The sequence below is a fragment of the Malus sylvestris genome, chromosome 11 (assembly GCF_916048215.2).
Source record: "Malus sylvestris chromosome 11, drMalSylv7.2, whole genome shotgun sequence".
In the NCBI taxonomy this organism is placed as follows: Eukaryota; Viridiplantae; Streptophyta; class Magnoliopsida; order Rosales; family Rosaceae; genus Malus; species Malus sylvestris.
In genome coordinates, this window is record NC_062270.1 from 23685208 (window position 1) to 23706275 (window position 21068).

General features: G+C 38.5%; 1 long non-coding RNA gene across 1 annotated transcript; it reads right to left on the reverse strand.

The window, feature by feature from the left end:
- Positions 1 to 12594: 12594 nt before the first annotated feature.
- On the reverse strand, positions 12595 to 13491 carry LOC126590861 (uncharacterized). The gene is made up of 2 exons (XR_007612177.1): positions 13339 to 13491; positions 12595 to 13244 (listed from the first exon to the last, which is right to left on the reverse strand). It is a non-coding gene; the product is annotated as an uncharacterized LOC126590861 (long non-coding RNA).
- Between the last annotated feature and the right edge of the window lie 7577 nt (positions 13492 to 21068).

Genomic DNA, 21068 nt, shown 5'->3' on the forward strand with positions numbered 1-21068 from the left:
TTTTGGACCTAACCTTTCTATCAGGCCGTATTCAAAATGTGTCTCAACCTCCTCATCTCACCGGGACTGCTTATCATACCAGGATTTCTGTTAACCGCAGAACTTCCTTCGCCTCTTCCTTTTCCAGGCCGTTCCTTTTTCTACTAGGATTCAAATGACCCTAACCATGCGGCCCATGAACAAGACGACCCCTAGTAGTTTTTAAATAAATCATTCCGGGCCGAGAATGATTCTACACTCGGCCCAAACCAATATTTTGGGCTTAAACATTGCCTCCTTGCTTCTGAGGTCTTCAGCCTGAATTCTCTGGTCGAGCTCCGACCTTAAAGAAGTGAATATAAACCTAAGAATCTGAATACTCTATTTCCAAGGCGCATTAATGGAGCACAATTGCATGTCCTTAATCCTGCCAACTAGTCCACCACATGGCATCTTCTAACCCGACTTCCCCCTAATAATGACGTTTAAAGTGTGTGGCTTACTGAACCGTTTTGTTATCATGACCCTATGTTGGAAATGTGCCCTAAAACCAATCATATGATGATACTTTACGGACATTTCACATGTTAAACTAATGTAGTTTAATATCAAAGGCATAGATTATTGTTTTAAGCCGTCTCATATAAATGTTATATGCTTAAACGATAAGTCCAAGGAATATGTAATTAGGAGAATGTAATTTAAACAAGTTAGATTTATGAGAGCATTCTCTTTCGTATACATATCCTAAACGTTCCTGATCATAGGATTGCTAATTGGGCATTAACAGTCCGTTAAGATCAGTATGTGCTATGTCTTCTCTTAGTGAGAGTGACTGGTCTCGAGTCATTGGTGTGACTGACACCAAGACAAGTACGTAGGTGCTCAATAAGGAATGAGTTCACTGAACATGATCAACGAAGAGTTCTCATACTCATGTCACATGAGAACTCATGGTTGGGATAATGCAAAGTAGTCCTTTGACCTGAGGCATCATAGTTGTCTTGTGGTTAGGTCCTTGATCTTTGATTATGTCAAAGTCACTCCATTCGCGGGTGTCCACGGCATAGTTGGGGTTAAGCCACTTAGCCATGAAGGCAAGTGAATGCGCAACAAAGGATCTCTAACCTTTAAACCGTTTGAGGGAGAATACTCTTTGATATGATTAAGAATCTCTAGCCAGAGTATGAATGAGATTTAGGAAGTCGTTCCAAATCACATTCAAAGTAATCATATAAGTAAATGAATCACATTGGATAGTAGACATGAATAAACTATCAAACCAAACAATGTGATCAAGAGTATTGTATTAGAGAAAGACCGTATTGCATTGTAATCCAAAACTGAATAGGTTCTCCACCTCTTCTGATTAGCTTGGGTAGCCATGACATACTGCTAGGTGTCACTCATGGTTTGTGGTAGCCCTAAAGGTGAGTAATCACTAAAGGGAGAATTGAAAGTAAGTTTCAATTCACAATCGATCGTTAAGAGTAACAATTGCCCACTGCCTCGCTAAAAGGAACCTAATGGATCGTACATTGTAAGGTAGAGATTGAAGAAACAACGGAGATGAGTAAGGATAATTAAATGGTTTAATTATTTATTTATGGCTAGGATTAATTAAATGTTAATTAATCAAACGAATAAGTTTGTTATAGACCTAGGGTTAGTTTTGGGCCGCAAGGCCCAATGGGATTTGAATGTCAAGCCCATTAACTCAGGTTGTATGACAACTTGAATAAACAAAGGGCTTGAAAGCCCAATAAACCCTTAAGGCCGGCCATTTAGAGGAGGGTAGTGAACTTGCTTTAATTACAAGTTTGCCACTCCAATGAAGGAAGGTATAAATATGACTTTATAGCCAAAATTCATTTAGGGTTTTTCTTTTGGGGAAATGATGAGAACACAAGCTCTCTTTTCTCTCTAAAGAGGCCGGCCACCCTAGAGGAAAATAGCTAGCAATCTTACTTCCTCTAGGTCACTTATTTCTTCTTAAAATCTTACCTTGGTGCGGAGACTTAGAGGTTCTTCATTTTGAGAACTTGGAGAAACCTATTCTTCCATCCAAATCCATGGATCTAAGAAGCAAGGAATGAAGGCCCTATCTCTTGGGTGATTATCCTTTGCTTTTGCAAAGAGGAATCTACAAAGGTATAAATTTCTCAACTCACTTTCTTTTGAGTTGAGTCTTGGTTCACCTAACTACTAGGCTTTGAATTTCATGGGTAATGTTTTGTTTTGAGTGCATGCAAGCATGATTCCGCCTTTAATTTGTTAATTGCATGCTATAGATGTTGCTCAAATGAACATGTTTTTCACAAAATTTCCTTCACCCTATTGCTGAACACAACCACGCCACCTTGATCCACGAACCCTCCAACATCGTGCAGATGCCAAAACGTCCTTTAACCATAAATCTTGCCGCCACACGCAAATGTGCGTCCCCCAGAACACGAAATCCTCAGTCCTTTCAATCGGATTCCCTGAATGTTCGTAATGATTAGCAAATTCTTCGATCAATTTTACGCCTTATTTTGAATTTCAAACGTTTGACCTTTTTCCTTTCCACAAGCCTATAAATACCAAAATTTTCCATTTGTACTTTACGCTTTCAAATTCTCTGAAACTTTTTGCCATTGTTCTCCAGAAAATCCCTTTTTTTGCAGTCTTCATCTTCACCCTAACCAGAAGATTCTTTTCTTTTCATCCTTTTAAACCACTCACGATGGCCTCCTTTATCTCCAAGCTTTCTAAAGAATGTAACCAATGCCAGAAAATCATTGATCGGAGTTCAATCAAGACCATACGTTTTGAAAATTACATGAGCACCCCTCACCAAATTCTTGGTCCTCTTTTCAAAGTGGCGGCGCTATTAACTTTCACCAGACTTCTCAAAGAACACTGCCTATCATCCCTGCTGCAAGGATTTGAATGGTCGAAGTGGGATTTGGCAAGGCCACAAGGCTCTTGGCCCTCGACCACTACAACCTGGGCAGTCTGGGTTGTACGAATGGAAAAAATCTTCGGCAAGCAATGGAAAGCCCTAGGCATCTATGACGCCATTCATGTTTCATCTATAGACGTCGTTCTGGACAAGCTCATCTGAGCTTCTGGTGTTTGGCCACCAACACCATGGTCCTCCTTCTCAGTCCCGTTGATCCTACCATTCTCGATATTTCCGCTATTTTGGGGACTTCCCCATCTGGAATCCCAATTGATGCTGCCCTCTCTGGGTACTCGTTGAACCTTGACCTGAAGATGCTCTTCGAAAAACAGGCTCTTGAGACATTGAGCGGTGAGGATCAAGCACCCTCGAAAGAAGAAGTTCAGAAGCTTCAAAAGAAGTTCTTCAACTACAACACCCTATATCTCCATTTTACCGGCCGAGGAGAAGAGGCTCTGCGAGAAGGGGAACACAAGGCTTTCCTCTTCTATTGGTACAACAAATATATCTGTTGTACCAAATCTAACAAGTGCCTGGTCGAGAACATACTAGTGGTCGAAGCCCTGGCTAGCGTTCACACTCTAGCACTTAGCTGAACCGTTCTCGCCCATCTCTTACACTACTTGGCCGAGACGACCCAACATAAGATCGACTCGTACCAGAACGATCCCCTCTGGGTCTTTTAACTCTGGCTACAAGTTTACTTTGCCTCTCTTCAGCTAGAGATTACCGATTTTTCATCTACGGAAGCGTTTAGACCTAGTTGGCTTCCCGACCAACACCCTCTCACTAAGCTGAAGAGGTATGTAGATACTTTTTTACCCTCGACGACCTTTCTGATGACGAGCTCTTGATATGTCGTTGTCGAGAATACCCTCCATCAATCAAGCTTCCTACATCAGCGTGGGGCGCGGATGAAGATGCTAACCTTCGTCAGTCTTAGGGTCATTCGTACTTACCCGCAGCCTGCCTCTCGGCCGTTGCACCTGTCCTGGAAGAGGCAGTCCCCTTGGCCGAGAGAACTCATCCTAAAAATCCAAAACACGCGGCAGTCGTTCTAGAAGAGAATGACGGAAGTGACGAGATTCCACTAGTGAGTCACCTTCAACCACGCAATCAACCTCCCTTACGTCTGAGGTAGCTGTCCAAGTCAGCCCTTCTGTGCCCGACCGTGGCAAACGACCTGCCGTAGAGCCAGAAGTGACGGCGGAAGCGCCCGTTCACCCACATGACCAGGACCTCAACATTCCTCCCCAAGAAGCCACTTCGGCATTTGTAAGTACCCCTACCACTTTTCCTTGGTTATTTTTCTGCCTTAGAGCTCTAAACTAGGAAAATACTAAATGTCAGGTGCCTGCCCACTATTTTCATCGACAATTCTATGCGTCGAAGGGTGTTATCTATATTTATTGGTCGCCTCTGCGGCCATCGAACGTAGATAACCTCCATCGACCGCGTGAACTGAGAAGCAGTCTAAGACACTGGGCTCGGCCATTAAGTTCTTTAGGTTCGAGCAACGAACCTGAAGATATGGCCGAAGTCTCCTCTCGGCAGGTTTAAACAAAACCTTCTTGTTATCTTCATGAGAAGTCGAGTTCAAAGCTCTCTTGTCAAGCACAACTGAAGCGGCTGGTCCTTCGACCACTACGACTGAACCCGCTGATTCAACTACTCTGGTTCGATTGCAAGAAGTCTTGTCTCTCTCTGCATCGCAAGTCCTTGAGCGCAAAGGTCTTGATTTGTTGGGTGCATGCCTAAACGACCTCGGAGCCGATGGTCAAATGAGCTCCGAGGCTATCGTTTAAGCGTCGTCTACCTTGGAGCGAGTTCGGGAAACCTTTAATGTCCTCGAGAACGCTCTGAGGGCTGAACAAGATCTAAAAGCTACCGTGGCCGTCCAAGAGACTCTTTGTCCGAAGATCGATGCTTTAAAGGTGAAAGGAGAAGCCTTGGCCGACCTCGACCGTCAAATGGCGGAATTGGCAAAACGAAGGTCGGCTATTGCTTTTGAGCTTGCGAAGGACTTCGAGTCGGGTGGTAAAGATTGTTTAACCGAATATATGGCGAGCACAAAGCAAATCAAGCAGTTGAAAATGGACAAGAAGAACCGGCAGGCTGAGGTCATAATGGGCGAGGTGCGGTGGCTGGAGCTGAAGGCACTTCTTGGAATTTTTCTTCCTTTGTCGCCTTAGAATATTTTGACTGTAACCCATCTTATTCATGAAATAAAAGAAAACTTTTATTCTTGCATCTCCCATGTGACTGGGTAATATTTCTTTAAAAACTTTCCATTAATTGGCAACCTGTGAATAACACCGGTTCGATCTTTAAGATGGTATGCCCCCTTCCCAGTTCGGCGACCATTTGTTGAACCTGGGGTCTTTAATCCCTACGAGTAGGACAGTTTGCCAAACTAATTCCCCCTCGCCGAACGTTTTTTGTTTGACCCTTTGATTATATGCTCGCTCGACAATTTTCTTTTGTGCCATTAGGAGGTTGTAAGCGTCAAGCCGATTTTCTTCCAAATCTTCTAATTCTTGTAACATGGCCTGGGTGTATTCGGCACTGGACAAACTACTATGCTCGATCACGCGTAACGAATTTACATTTAGCTCGACTGGCAACATCACGTCATGTCCATAGGTTAGCTCATATGGGGTGGTCCCTGTTGACGACCGAGTTGAAGTCCGGTATGCCCATAAGGCTTCATTCAATTTTAAATGCCACAAGCCCGGTCTTTCTTTTATCATTTTTTCGAGAATACCTATCAAAACCTTATTACTTGCTTCGACTTGTCCATTCGCTTGTGTATAGTATTGTGTGGACTGCTCAAGTTGAATTTTTAAGCTTGCCGTATACTCTTTGAACCTTTTGGCTATGAAGACTGTGCCATTATCAGTTATGATCGTTTCTGGTACGCCGAACCTGGTCACAATATGTTCCTCCATAAAATCGCAAACCTCCTTGGATGTTAATTTGGCGTATGATTTTGCTTCAACCCACTTAGTGAAATAATCCGTTGCCATGAGTATCCATGCATGTTTTGCTGCTTCGGAGGATGGTATGATTTTGCCGATCACGTCCATTGCCCATCCTTTGAACGGCCAAGGTTTAGTGACCAAATGAAGTAATTCGGCCGGGGACCTTTGGATAGGTCCATGAATTTGACACTGGATACATCCTCGTGCATACTCAATACAATTTTTCAACATGATTGGCTAAAAGTAACCATGCCGGCGAAGTAACCAAAGCATTTTGCGTCCTGATTGATGGGCTCCATAAATTCCTTCATGTACCTCTGTGATTGCTTGGGCAGCTTCTTGCGGGCAGAGGCATGACAATAAACAATCCTTGCCTTTTCAATACAACTCATTCTAGTATGAGACATAGTTTGTGGCATAGACCTTTGTTTTTCTATCGTGTTTGCCTTTGGGGTTATCAAGGTATTGCATAATTGACATTCTCCAGTCGTTTGGTAGCGTTTTGACCACGCACACCTCTACAGGATCCTCCCGTTCCAACAATGAAGGTAAAGACATTACCTATGTACGGATGACTTGGTTTCGCTGAAGGACTTATTGATTAACCAGAGTTGGACATGATTGCCGTAAAACGGGTATCATTGGTCCACTCTTGCCCCCAGGAGTTGTGCTCCGGAGGCTATCTGAGCGAGTTCGTCTGCGACGGTGTTCCACCCACGGGAAATATGATTGAATGTGATACCGTCAAATGACTCGGCCAAGTAACTGGCCACCATGTGATAGGGCGCCAGAGTACAACTCATGCACCGAAAAGTGTCATTAAGTTGGTTAATCATAAGCTTTGAATCCCCGAAGACGAGGACGCGGGCAGCGTGTAAGTCATGAAGTACGATCCCCACACCGACCGATGTGGACGTGCTGGAACCATCAAAATACATCATCCAATAATTGTCCCGTGCTTCCACCATTCCGATTTCAACATTGGTGCCCCTAAACCCATATTGAGAAGGGTGGTGGGCTAAGAAATCGGCAAACACTTATCCTTTGACGACTTTTTGTGGGACGTACTGCAAACTGAACTCGCATAATGCCATTGTCCATTTCCCGATTTGGCCTTTGACTATTGGCCGAGTAAGCATATATCGAATAACATCTGTCTGGGCAATGACCTGTGTAATAGATGGGAGCATATAGTGTCGGAGTTTTGATGTGGCGAAGAACAAAGCCAAACAAAGTTTCTCGACGGGCAAATAATTGATCTTTGGAGGGTTGAGGTGTCTACTGAGATAGAAAATAGCTTGTTCTCGCCCAGCATCAGTATCTTGTGCAATGAGGCAGCCGATGGATTCTTCAGCCGCCGAAATGTAAAGCTTAAGGGGTTTATCACGCCGAGGCGGTACGTGGACAGGCGAAGTCGCAAAAGCAACCTTGATTTGTGTGAAAGCCGCTCGATGTTCTTCACGCCACTCAAACTTGTCTGAATTTTTAAGTTTCAAAAACGTGGAGAATGCCGTCATTTTGCCAGCGGAATTAGCTATGAAGCGATGAAGAAAATTTATTTTCCCCAGCAAGGACTGGAGTTGTTTTTTGGTCGTCGGGTGTGGGGCGTCAATAATCACACGAGCTTTGTTCTCGTCTACCACGATGCCGCGATGGTGGACAAAAAATCCTAAGAAGTTTTCGGCTGACACACCGAAGGCGCATTTGGCGGGGTTCATCTTAAGGTTATGCCAACGCATGCGACGGAAAGCTTGCCGAAGATCATCAATATGCGTTCGGCGACTTTTCGATTTGACCACGACATCATCAATATATACTTCTACGGTTATGCTGATCATGTCATGAAAACTAGTGTTCATTGCTCATTGATCTGTGGCCCCAACGTTTTTTAGACCGAATGGCATGACTACCCACTCATAGATTTAGGGCCTCATATTTAGATCTCGTACAAATACTTGGGGGACTTAAAAGTAATTATATGATAAGGGAAGGGGCAAATATGTAATAAGTAAGGAGTTCGTATTCTATAAAAGGACCCCTCACCCTCACAATTAGGGGAGGCCAATTCCTAAGGCTACTCACTCCCTCTCAAAGTTCTCACTCTCAGAGCTCTCTCTCCCTCAGATAAATACATAACCAGTGTGGACGTAGCCCAAACCTTGGGGTGAACCACGATACATCTTGTGTTATTTACATTACTTGCAGATTGACGGTCGGATTTACATTGTACCAAGACCTCCGGTTTTGTGCATCAATAGAGTAGGCTATAAGCATGAGTTTACAAAAGAATAGTTCTATTCACAAACCCATTTTTACCTCCAACACAGCCTTATTAATTTTTTATTAGTGATCATCTTCAATTCATTCTATTCAAGCAACCAAAAATTGAGAGGTGAGTGTGAGAAGTAAAAATGAGTGCATGGATAGCACTATCCTTACAGAAAATCCCCCTGAACTACAGTCCACCTTAGCCTTGTGGGTGGCTATGCCATTGCAACCACACAACCTTGGAGAGACCAAGGTCTATGACAAAAGCACAAAGAGCACAAACAAGTATTGAATATATCTCAGGATGACAATTTCCCCCATGGATTTGAGTACTCGTGGGGCTTCGATCTTATTTGGTCGGGTTTGAAGGACAAAAAACAGAAATGGGGAAATTTTCAGATAAGATGTTCGGAGCGGAGTGTGTATGGTATCTTAACATGCAATCCGAACCTGCCCCATATGGAGTATATATAACTATCTTTTATCATGGTGATATTGATTCATATATTTTTGGAATTTTAGGACCATACAATTGTGAAATGGTGACCACATCTTATAGATTGGAATATGTTATATTTCCTATATTTGTGGACTTAAAATATTGAGAAACACTTTTATGTTTGGATTTACTATTATTGATTATTTTGAAAGGTATTAATTTTTAGTTGAATAAAATATTTTAATTTTAATATTTTGTAATCGTACCCTTTAGGGGGGTGGGGCTTGAGAGAATCCTTAATTTAAAAAAGGAAAACTAATGAAAATGACTCAAAAACTTTGAATTTAACGAAAAGTTATCATATAACTTTATTTAATGATATGAACCAAAAAAGCCAAAAAAAAAAAAAAAAAGGACCTTATTGGCGCACGTGCAATTCAATGGCAAAAGGCCGCTGGCTTTGATCCTCGCCAATGAGCTGCTCAATTAGCACTCCCAGGCACTTACATCAATTTCTTTAAACATTGGGGTTTTCTGGGTTTTCACCCACTTCAATTTTGTAATTTTTTTTTTTATTTTTAAGTTTTTAGTATTTTTTTAGGAAAACTAATGAAAAGAATTTGAAAACTAAGAGTTTTAATGATAACAACAAAATAAAGGGTAAAGTGAATAGTATCATGATTAACTTTTTAGTATAAAAATGTGGTTTTCCATTAAAGTGAACAGTACTTGGAGCATTTCGTTAAAGTTCTCTATTTTTTTTTTTTTGGGTATCATGGAATTTCTTGTTCACTGCCGTTGGGTGATCTCGAACTTTCTCAAGAAAATTTTCACCACTGCAACATTTTTGTTCACTTACATTCCAACATTTTTCAGTGAATTTCAAAGCTCTGCAACTTTGTAGCAAGGTTGGGTTTGATTTAGGTATCTATATATGAAGGTGGTTGTGAATTTCAAGGCATTGCAACATTTTTGTTCACTTACATACCGTCATGAAGGTGGTTGTTGCTTAGGGGATGCAGCGAAACCGAAGAGGACACTATTTCTAAAACTGAACCAAAAGATTGGATTGAAGGGAAAATTATGAGATTCTAGAATGGGATTTCATAATGACTATCATGCATATACAAATCAAAATTTAATATACGAAAGCAGCGGAAGCATTTATAACATATTATCAAAGCTATAGTCATGCAAATCCCCTTCAAGGTTCATAGGTTTATATATAATGCATCAAAACAATTTTTAGAAACAAGAACAAAGTGAAGGTTAGTCTTATACCTCTTGATCTAGACTTAAGACCAAGGATGGACCACCTCCAAGGCCTTTGCTCCTTGAAATCCTTGAGCCTAGCTTCCCTCCTTGCCTCCTCCACTTTGTTACAATGAGTGCTCCTAGGTTCTCTTCAAGTTCCCAAAGTAGGAAACCTCTAAAGATCCTCACCCACTAGTGTAGTGAGAAGGATGAAGGAATAACCAAAAGGGTGTAAGAGATGTTAGTAAAAACTCCCCTTTGGTGGCCGGCTTTTGTGGTTCAAGAGAGCTATTTTCTTTTGCCTCTTTTGTTGTTCAAAACTCACAAAAACCCTAATGAACAATATCTTATAAAGTTGCTTATATAGACAAAAAGAAAACCTAGTCAACACTTGACTAAATATCTCTCCAAAACCCACATAATATGGCCGGCCCTCTTGTGTTGTTTTTGGGCTTTGGGCTTTTATTATTTCAAGTCATCCAATGCTTGAATAAAAGCCCAATGGGTTTAGGCCCAATGGGCCTAATTAAACCCGAACGTTTCTTTAAGCCCAAAACGATCTTTATCGCTTTTATGATTTCTTTAGACTTTACTAAATTAATCATAACACATAATTAATCCAATTAATTGTTTCCATCATCCATTAATTACTCACTACAATAGTGTATTGGTGAACAACCTTTTAGGTTCTAATTAGCAAGGCAGTGAGGTGATTGGCATTAATCCAATTGCTTATATTTAATTCAATCACTTAGTGAATTAAAACCTCATTTTAATTCACCTTTCTTCTTTGACGACTACATCTAATCATCTAGAAGAACTCACAAGCTATGAGTGACATCTAACCATATGTCATAGCTACCCAAGCTAATGTAGAAGTTTATTCGGAGAACCTAGTCAGTTGGAATTACAATGTAATTCAATCCTTCTCTAATACAATACTCTCAATCACATCATTAGGGTATGGATATATCATGTCAAACCCCTAATGTGATTATTCCTTCTTATATGATCCAATTGAGTCGTTTAGGAACGCTTTCCTTTATTACGCTCGATACTTCGGCCGAAGATTCCCGAATCATATCTTAGAGTATTCTTCCTCTCTTATCGAGGATTAGAGATTCCTTGTTGCGCATACACTTGCCTTCATGACTAAGTGGCTTAACCCCAATTATGCCGTGGACACCCTCGAATGGGGAGACTTTGACATAATCAAAGATTAAGTACTTAACCACAAGACAACGACGATGCCTCAGGTCTAAGGATTACTTACATCTTTCCAACCATTAGAGTTACTTGCTTGACATGTGAGTAGACCTCCATGCAAGTACTCCCGTTCGATTGTGTTCAGTGAACTCATTCCCTTAATGAGCACCTACATACTTGTCTTAGTGTCACAACACGAATGGGATGAGACTTTCCATCCTTCCAATTGAAGCAGACATAGTATGTACCGGTCTATGCATTGTCAGTATCCCTCCGACAATCCAATGACCAGGAACCTTTTTGGACATCTGTTTATGTGAAGAAGGTCTCTGTAGTCTAACATCATTAGATTACTTCTTCAATCGATCCATTGTCCATGGATTCACTATTCAGGACATATTTCGTTTATTGAGATAGTCCTAATTAGTATCTTTGCCATTTGATGTATAAGAATCATCCATACATCGATTCATTTGTCCTGAAAGATTTCTTCCAAAGATTGACTTTCAGGGCATATTTCCAACATGGATCAAGAAAGAGACACTATTTATGAAACTGGACCAAGAAAGAGACACTATTTATGAAACTAAACCAAAAAGAGACATTGTTTATGAAATTGTACAAATTACTATACACTATTTATGGAATTGGACCAAGAATTAGACACTATTTATGAAACTAGACCAAGAATGAGACACTATTTATGGAAATATACCAATTACTATACACTATTTATGGAACTGGACCCAATAACTAAATACTATTTATAAAAGCGAACCAAGAACTAGGTACTGTTTATGAATCATGACCAATAAATAGTGTAGTACCATTTAATTTAAAAAATAGTATAGTATCATATAGTTTCATAAATAATGTAGTACTGGTAAGTTTCATATAGTACCATTCAGTTTCACAAATAAAGTAGTATCGGTTAGTTTCATAAATAATGTTCAGTTTTATAAATAGTATAGTACCGCTTAGTTTCACAAATAATGTAGTACTGTTAAATTTCATAAACAATGTAGTGCTATTTAGTATCACAAACAATGTATATGATGGACGCGCGTTAGGTTTTATTATTATTATTATATACATATATATATATATATATCATAATTGTGTTATATTCATTAAAATTTAAATTATTTTGTCCTCTTTATTAAAATTTAAGTTTTTTACATTAAATAAAGTTATAGTATGATTTTTTGTTAAAATAAATTTAGCCTAAGCCCTTTGCATGAAAGCTCTCATTTAAATATAGGTATGAAGGCGGGGATGAGGATTGTAATGACATTCTCATTACCGTCACTATAGAAAAAATGTATTACGAGATGGAATAGCATCGTCTGCATAGAACTAGGTTCGTCTGCAAAAAACTTGAACGACGATCGTTGGTCAAGTTTCGTAGGGTCAAGTTCGTCGCACAGAGTTTTACCCATAGACATGAATGTCCGTTGGCTAAGTTCATTCTTACCCGACAAATACATTCGTCGTGTAGGACAAAAATAACATGACGGAGGTGATTTCAAACAATGAACTGCACCTTGTCGTCATTTTATATTAAAATAATACAACGAGATAATCCGACGAACACTCCGTCGAGCAAAAAGAGTTTACGTAGATAAAAAATATTAAACACAAAGATTAAAAAAATATGTATTAGAACCCAAAAAAACATTGTAAAATTGAAACTAAATATATCCAACCCAAAAAAAATTGTTCGTTCTACAGGAGGTCTTGATGATTGATGGGGCGGCTCATCGGACAGCTACACGGGGTGGGGGGGGGGGGGGGGCTCTTAGGATGACTGCTGGGGAGCCTATTAGGATGGCGACACAAGCTCGGATGGCGGCAATGGAATCATAATGCCAGAAGCTGATAAGCTCTGGGATACGACCATGAATTACTGGCATACTAATTCCCTTTGGCGTGCCAACTCCTCCCCACCTGCTGAAGTTGAGAGTCGGTCCCGGTCGCTGCAGTGGAACTCGACGAAGAACATGAATCGATCCTTTCTTCGGCTGCGAACTTCCTTGCCTTTCCTTCGGCCAACCGCATCCATCAGCACATAAAGAGACACCTCTTAGTCAGGTGTCAGCTCCTCAATAGGCATGTCAGGATGCTACTGAAATGGAGTGGCGAGATACTAGTCCTTTTTCTATACAATTGAAGCCTACAAAAAAAAATATACAAAGTTAGTCAAATGGAATTTAAATCATAATTATAGTAATTAAAAACAAAATACTAAGTTATGCAAGAATACTTACATAAATCTCATCAGCGATATCGTTGCCATAGTTGGCATGGGTCTACACACGACCACCACCTCCAGGAACTTCTTCCTAGCCTCCTGCCGTTCCTCTACCCGGTAAGATAAGGGTCGACAACCTGAGTGGTGCTTGTACGACTTCTGCTCTCGGTTTCCCTGTCAATCTTTATGTACATTAAAAAGTATATTACAACTTTATACATCATGCAAAAATGCTCTGATTCCTGACCACACAGAAATGCTCAAAGTCTTGACCACTCAGAAATGCTATGATTCCTGACCAAGTGATAGGAGCATATTTATGCGACTTAGTTAGCTTGTTTTCTTGCATTTTCATAGTTAGTTTGTGTTTATTATAATGTTTTAAGCTATTTTCGTGTGTTTATAGGTCCATATGACAAAGTTGGCAAGAAGTGCAATTTGGAGCTTTTTGAGGCAGTTTTGGGCATCAAATGGACAGCTTATGAATGGAGCAAGATGGATGGACGAATTTGAAGTTCAAGAGGCTAGGAATGTGTTGAAAAGAGTGAAGAAATAAATTCAAGACAAAGAAGATAAGGAATCAGCTCAAAAGAAAGAGATATTATCCAAAACCTTATCCAACCTTATCTTATCCAAACTAGCCTTATCTTATCTTATCCTTTCCAAATCAGTTTTTGCCTGAATTCTAGCTATTTCTAAGGGATAATTATACAAATAAAACACATTAAAATTGGTTTCTAGAAGCCCTTATCCACTCCTACAAAGGTGCCGCACCTTATCCCTTGTTTTTCTAGGAAATCAACCACAAAACACCCTTTCTAGAAGGCCTTATTCCTTGTCCTACAAATCTGGTTCTAGAAACCTTTCTAGAAGTTCTAGAAACCTGATTCTATTCTCCCTATTTCCTTTGGATTTCTAACTTCTAGAAGACCCTTTTCCTTCAAGGATTGTGTATTAATTTCCTATACAAATTAGGCCTTCAAAATCCTTTTCCTTTGCTACCTTGTGCCGTGGGTTTTTAACCCTATAAATACCAACCCTTGCCACATAAATTAGTGAACACTCTCTACCATATTTTTCTACACTCATACTGAAGGATTTATTTTGTAAAACATGTTCATTTGAGCAACATCATATAGCATGCAATTAACAATTAAAGGCGGAATCATGCTTGCATGCACTCAAAAACAAAACATTACCATGAAATTCAAAGCCTAGTAGATTGGTGAACCAATAATCAACTCAAAACAAAGTGAGTTGAAATTAATACCTTTGTAGATTCCTCTTTGCATAAGCAAAGGCTAATCACCCAAAGAGATAGGGCCTTCATTCCTTGCTTCTTAGATCCATGGATTTGGATGGAAGAATAGGTTCTCTAAGTTCCCAAAATTGAGAACCTCTAAGTCTCTTCACCAAGGTTTGATTGTAGAAGAAATGAGTGACCTTGGAGTAGTAGGATTGCTAGATGTACCCTCCAAGGTGTTAGCTTCTTTAGAGAGAAAATGGAGAGACAATTCTCACCCATTTTCACCCAAAATAAACCCTTAATCACATTAATGAATATTTGGCTATAAAGTCCTTTATATAGTCACTTCTTTAAGTGACCTAAACAACCAAAACCCTAATTCATCACCATATGGCCGGCCACCTAAGGAATTTTGGGCTTTTGGGCTTTAATGAATCTTTATTCATTAAATTGTCATACAACTTAAGTTAATGGGCTTGACGTTCGAAGCCCATTGGGCCTTAAGGTCCAAAACTATCCCGAGGTCTTTAACGAACTAATTCGTTTGATTAATTAACATATTAATTAATCCTTGCCATAAATAAATGATTAAACCATTTAATCATTCTTACTCATTTCCGTTTAATCTTCAATCTCTACCTTTTATGGTGTGCGATCCATTAGGTTCCTTTTAGCGAGGCAGTGGGCGATTAAAACAATTTTACATCGATTGTGAATTGAAACAATTTTCAATTCTCCCTTTAGTGGTTATACACGTATAGGGCTTCCACAAACCATGGTTGACGCCTAGCAGCATGTCATGGTTACCCAAGCTAATCAGAAGAGGTTAGAGAACCTATTCAGTTCGGGATTACAAATGCAATACGGTCCTTCTCTAATCTAATACTCTTGACCACATTGTTTGGTATGATAGTTTATTTACTCATGTCTACTATCCAATGTGAATCGTTTGCTTATATGATTTCCTTGAATGTGATTTGGAAAGCATTCCCCAATCTCATTCATACTCTGGCCAGAGATTCCAAATCATATCATAGAGTATTCTCCCTCAACTGTTTGAAGGTTAGAGATCCCTTGTTGCGCATTTACTTGTCTCCATAGCTAAGTGGCTTAACCCCAACGATGCCGTGACACCCCTAAGGGGTGAATTAGACATAATCAAAGATTAAGGACTTAACCACAAGACAACTGTGATGCCTCAGGTCAAAGGACTACTTTGCATTATCCCAACCATGAGTTCTCATGTGACATGGAATATAAGAACTCTTCGTTGATCACGTTCAGTGAACTCATTCTTTTATTGAGCAGCTACGTACTTGTCTTGATGTCACACACACCAATGACTCGAGACTAGTCACTCTCCCTGAGAGAAGACACAGTACGTACTAATCTTAACGGACTGTCAATGCCCAATTGGTAATCCTATGATCAGGAACATTTAGGATGTGTCTACGAAAGAATGGTCTCATTAATCTAACTTCATTAGATTGCATTCTCCCAATCACATATTCCTTGGACTTTATCGTTTAAGCATATAACATTTATATGAGACGGCTCAAACAATAATCTTTGCCCTTTATATGTTAAACTAGATTAGTTTAACATTTGAAATATCCGTAAAGTATCATCATATGATTGGTTTTAGGGCACATTTCCAACAATCTCCCACTTGCACTAGAGCCAATCAGCATTGGTCATCAGTGATGATACCTCTTCTGTAGTCATTTCATAAATGGCTGAAAAGTAGGCCTAGACAATGGATATCTATATGTGTTATCCACAGAAGCAACCTTGAGAATAACGACGTCACCATTATACATGATTCTCAATCATGTGGTTCAGTCTCTCATTTGTGTTCGGATCTTGATGAGACCTTGATTCCCAGGCTTGAGCTATCGCCCCATTAGTGTCATACACTTTCTGGTTGGAATCGAATAGAGAGTTCATAAATGAACTTTCCCATCCAAACAACATTGTTGTAAACTTCTATATGGCAATATATCTTGCATTCATAATGGAACACACTAAAGTCATTACTTTAATGTTTCCATCCAAATATCTCTTTAGTCATAATAAAGAGATATTTGTTTATCTCTTCATTCATAATGAAGAAACATCCAATGATGGATCAGATTCATAATCTAATACATTTACGCTTCCATTACGTTACTCTAATTCTTCCTCATTCTTTGAGGAATCTATCCTTAAGTTTTTCTTAAATACTTAAGGACTCACTTGACAGTTGCCACGGTTCTGATCCTGGGCTTGCACTGATATCGTCTTGTACCGTTCTAGGTACAACTCATATCAATGTTTTTCATACAATATGAAATACATAAATCACCTTTCTGCTTATGCATAAAGGATTCAATTTACGCATTATTTCTATGGGAGTCAAAGGGTACGTTCCCTTTGAGAAGGGCAACTTGCTAGTCTCACTAGAATGGTCCTTCTTATTGAAGTTTATCATCATATGAGAAACTTCCTAGCATCCATTGTCTATTATTAGGGATTGATATAATCCAATTATATCATGAAATATATCATTATAGATTTCCATCCCATGTATATAGACTATATCTCCCATATACATTCTATCTTCATATAATGTATTAAAGTCATAACTTTAACGAAGAAGTATTCTTTTCATTTCCAAAATTAATATATCATATATACTTAAATTTTAGGAACATGATTAACTCCCACTAATCTTTTGTAAAACTCGTAAACAAAAGATTCATTTACATCTTGATGAGAAATCAAACGATTTGATCCTTTTTCCTCATAAAATGCAAATAGCTCCCACTAACTTGCTAAGATCCATGATGGATGGATCTCTACAACTTACATGTCTTGTGATTTATAGTTTTGGACATATATTATCAAGACTATCTTAATAATGGTTTCGGAAACCCATATTATGTCAAAACATTGAATCACCATTTTAGTTGTAGCTAGCAATCTTCGAATTAATTGAAACCAACCCTATCTCAAAGATGGTTTCTTCAAAGTCAACCATTCTCTTTGATTGTAGTTACCTTAAGCTACCAATTAGCTATGAAGGTTTCATTATTTCGAGTCAAATGGTACTTTACCATTTCCTTGAGTATATATCGTATATGCACTCAATGTAGTCATAAGGATTTTCATTCTTATCGACTACCTTGGAGCTTGTGGTATAGGAACTAGGTTGTTATATTTGTTGATTACTATCTTGTCTCTCAAAGAACCCATTCTTTGAGTTCTATCTCTCGTTCATTTGCTTTTAGGCAAATCACATTGTAGAATTACAATGAACTACCCAACAAAACAACATTTGTTAGTTGGTTTATAGAAGCGATATCCAAAAGTTATTTTAAGGATATCCTACAAGATTGTTATCAAACAAATATTGCTTATTAGCACACAACCCCAAATCTTTAACATGCTTAAGATTTGTCTTTCTTTTCCAACTACATCTTATGGAGTCATGAAAATATTGGAAGATCTTCTCATTGACAATCATATTGTTTTAGAAGTATATATCCTATATATGGGTAATAGATAACATTTAACGAACTAAATCTTATTCGAGTTCGTTCTTCTCCTAATGGAGAAATACATTATCTTATGATGCTATTTTCCTTGATATCTTGCAAGGAAACTCATCTAAAGTGTTACCTTATCTTGGATCAAATCTAAGGAGGTAAATACTTTAGACGTCTTACTCATCAACTTACATTTCTTGAATTCTTTGAAACATTTTGCAAAGTATTCGGACTTGTGTTTATTCAAAATAAACTATAATCCAACCGAGAGTGATCTTCGGTGAATGTTATTCAACATGAGTAATATTATGTTTGTGGACAAGTGCCACTAACATTTAAGTGAATTGACATCAACAACTTTGTGATTCTTTCTTCTTTCCAAAAGAATAAAGATTCGAACATTTCGCCTCTATACAATTTTAACAAGAAGGTATTGGATCCGGATCTAACAATCCAAAGCATCCATTTATTACCAACTCGTAATTTATGTTTGAGAGGTATCACAACTTTTGTTGGGATTAGTCACTACCTTGCAACCTTTTGGGTTTTAAGCATCATTATATTCTAAACAGTTAACACTACCATATCATCTCTACTATAGAGACAATCAATTAGATTACTATAATCCAATTTCTTTGGTAGTTCATATGAGGAAGTAAGTACTATCTGCTTTTGCAGAGATCTATATCTTATTCACGTTCCGTATGTGAAGCACCTTTTCTTCTCTCATATATCTTCTACTTCTTATTAGTCACACTTTTACAACGATTTGTAAAACATAGTTACTAATACGGAATCATACATTCAAGTAGAAGAACCAACTGTTTTGAACTATTCAAGAACAATTTACAACACCTTCGAAAGGTGTGTTCTTGACACTTGCAAGACATTTCTTGCAAATACCCCTTCCAATGTCCATCCTTTCATAAAGAAAGTTTGTTCCCTTGGAGTTATTTATCTTCTTTATTTGACTTTCACCTTTGACTACATTAGTCATGGTCCCTAAACTCCCACTATCTCTCTTGAAACCTTTTTCAATTGTGTTATACACATCAAACAATTTTGGAGAGCATGTGGTTTATTGTTCACTGCATAGTTTACAATAAACTTAGTGAACGATTAGGATAGGGAAACAAAGGTGAAGTCCTTGCCTAGTTTCTGTCTCGTTAAGTGGTTTATCACTTCAACATTCAATGATTCAAAATCATCATAAGTCCATGTTAATGGACTATTTTTGTCAACCAACCATTATGTTCTAAACATAATTACAAACCTTCAAGAGTTGTACAAGGCAACTCTCATTTCTTCATACAACAATTTGCAAGTGAAGAATTATGGCACATAAAGTGTCCATGCCTTTGTGCTTTCTTCTCAAGTTCTTTGTTCATTTAACAAAGAAACAAGCACTAAGGTTTGCATTGACTAAGGGTTGTTCAAAGCAACTCCTATTTCTTCATACAACAATTTGTAATTGAAGAATTATGACATTAAAAGTGTTGTCCTCTTTATGATAGACCTTTTCTAACATATTCTTCTAATGATACATTATCAATAGGAAGATTGTGAGGATGAGACTACTTAGGTACATATGCAATCCTTTTTAAGACATTCTTTGGGATTGTGGTACCAAGTCCGGAAACTAAAACATTCGGTTTTATTTGTCAAGTGTTGGATAGCGTATGCAAATATATTGGTAAACAAATACATAACGAATATAAATTGATTGATTTTAAGCCATTTGATTCGGGTCTTTAAATCAAATAGCATCACCCACTATTTTTGGCAAATTCCATATCCCTCATTGGAATTCGAGAGTTTTGGATGAAACTCTTAGTAGGTTATGGGAGGCTCACTATTACCAAGCCCACCTCAGAAGAACTCCATATTGGCTAGCAACAATAATAATGAGAGAGTACGCTTACTCATTTGCAACCTATGCAAGTACCCATCTCGTTTGGCCTCTAGAGAATGATGCCTCAGAAGAACTCCATATTGGCACCATTGCACTTAGTTAAGTCATTCCCACCATGCTAGTTCAAGTAGGGGTTCAAGAATGGCCTCAGAAGAACTCCATATTGGCCACACTCGTTGCCTACCTTTCACTTCATCATATGTTTATAGGCTTCTCCTGAATGTAAGCACATACTTTGCAACCCCAGAACTGGACGAATACGGTGTATGAGTCACAAACGATTGAAGCCTACCACGGTGGAAGGCCACGAAAGAGTGTTCAAAGCACTCTCCGCTTATCAACTTAATAATGGTTTGGTTGAGGGTTTTAGGTCTCATCACATATCAATATACATTTTAATCTCTATTAAAACAATTTTGGTCCTATTAGAACTATTGGTCCATATGATTGTTTTAGTTGTACATAATACTCCCACTATGCTTTTAAAACGGTTTTTAAAGCAAGAGTATATGTTACTACTAACATAAGGTTTGCATTCATTTGATGGACTATATAGTTGCCTTAGGGCCTTAGGATGACTATGAACCTTTGTTTAGATTCAACACGAGCCTTGTGTTGAATCTCGGTCTAGGGATGGAGATTGATTTTAGTTACGCGTTTAATCACATTAAGGCGTGTTGTCTTAGGGGCGTTGGACCCAATTACTTCATTTTCATGCATATCATATAAAGCAAGAAAGAAATACTTCAAAGTAAAGGATGAGCTTATGCTCATTACAACATTTGCATAAAACAAATTACCTTAAAGTAAAGAAGGACTTATGCCCTTTTACAACATTTGATCAAATCAAATTACAACCAAAATCTAATCTACACATTCCCATGGTTCAAACAAATTTGAAACGCCTTTCACATAGCTCAATTATATTAGGCTTAGGTTCATAATCATCCTTTAATTAATTAACGCTTTAACTAATTAATTGAATGCAACATTTTCATTTGGTTTTTGTATCCATAAAATTGATTTAAGTGGAGCTAAACAAAATGAAAATCCAATTCTCA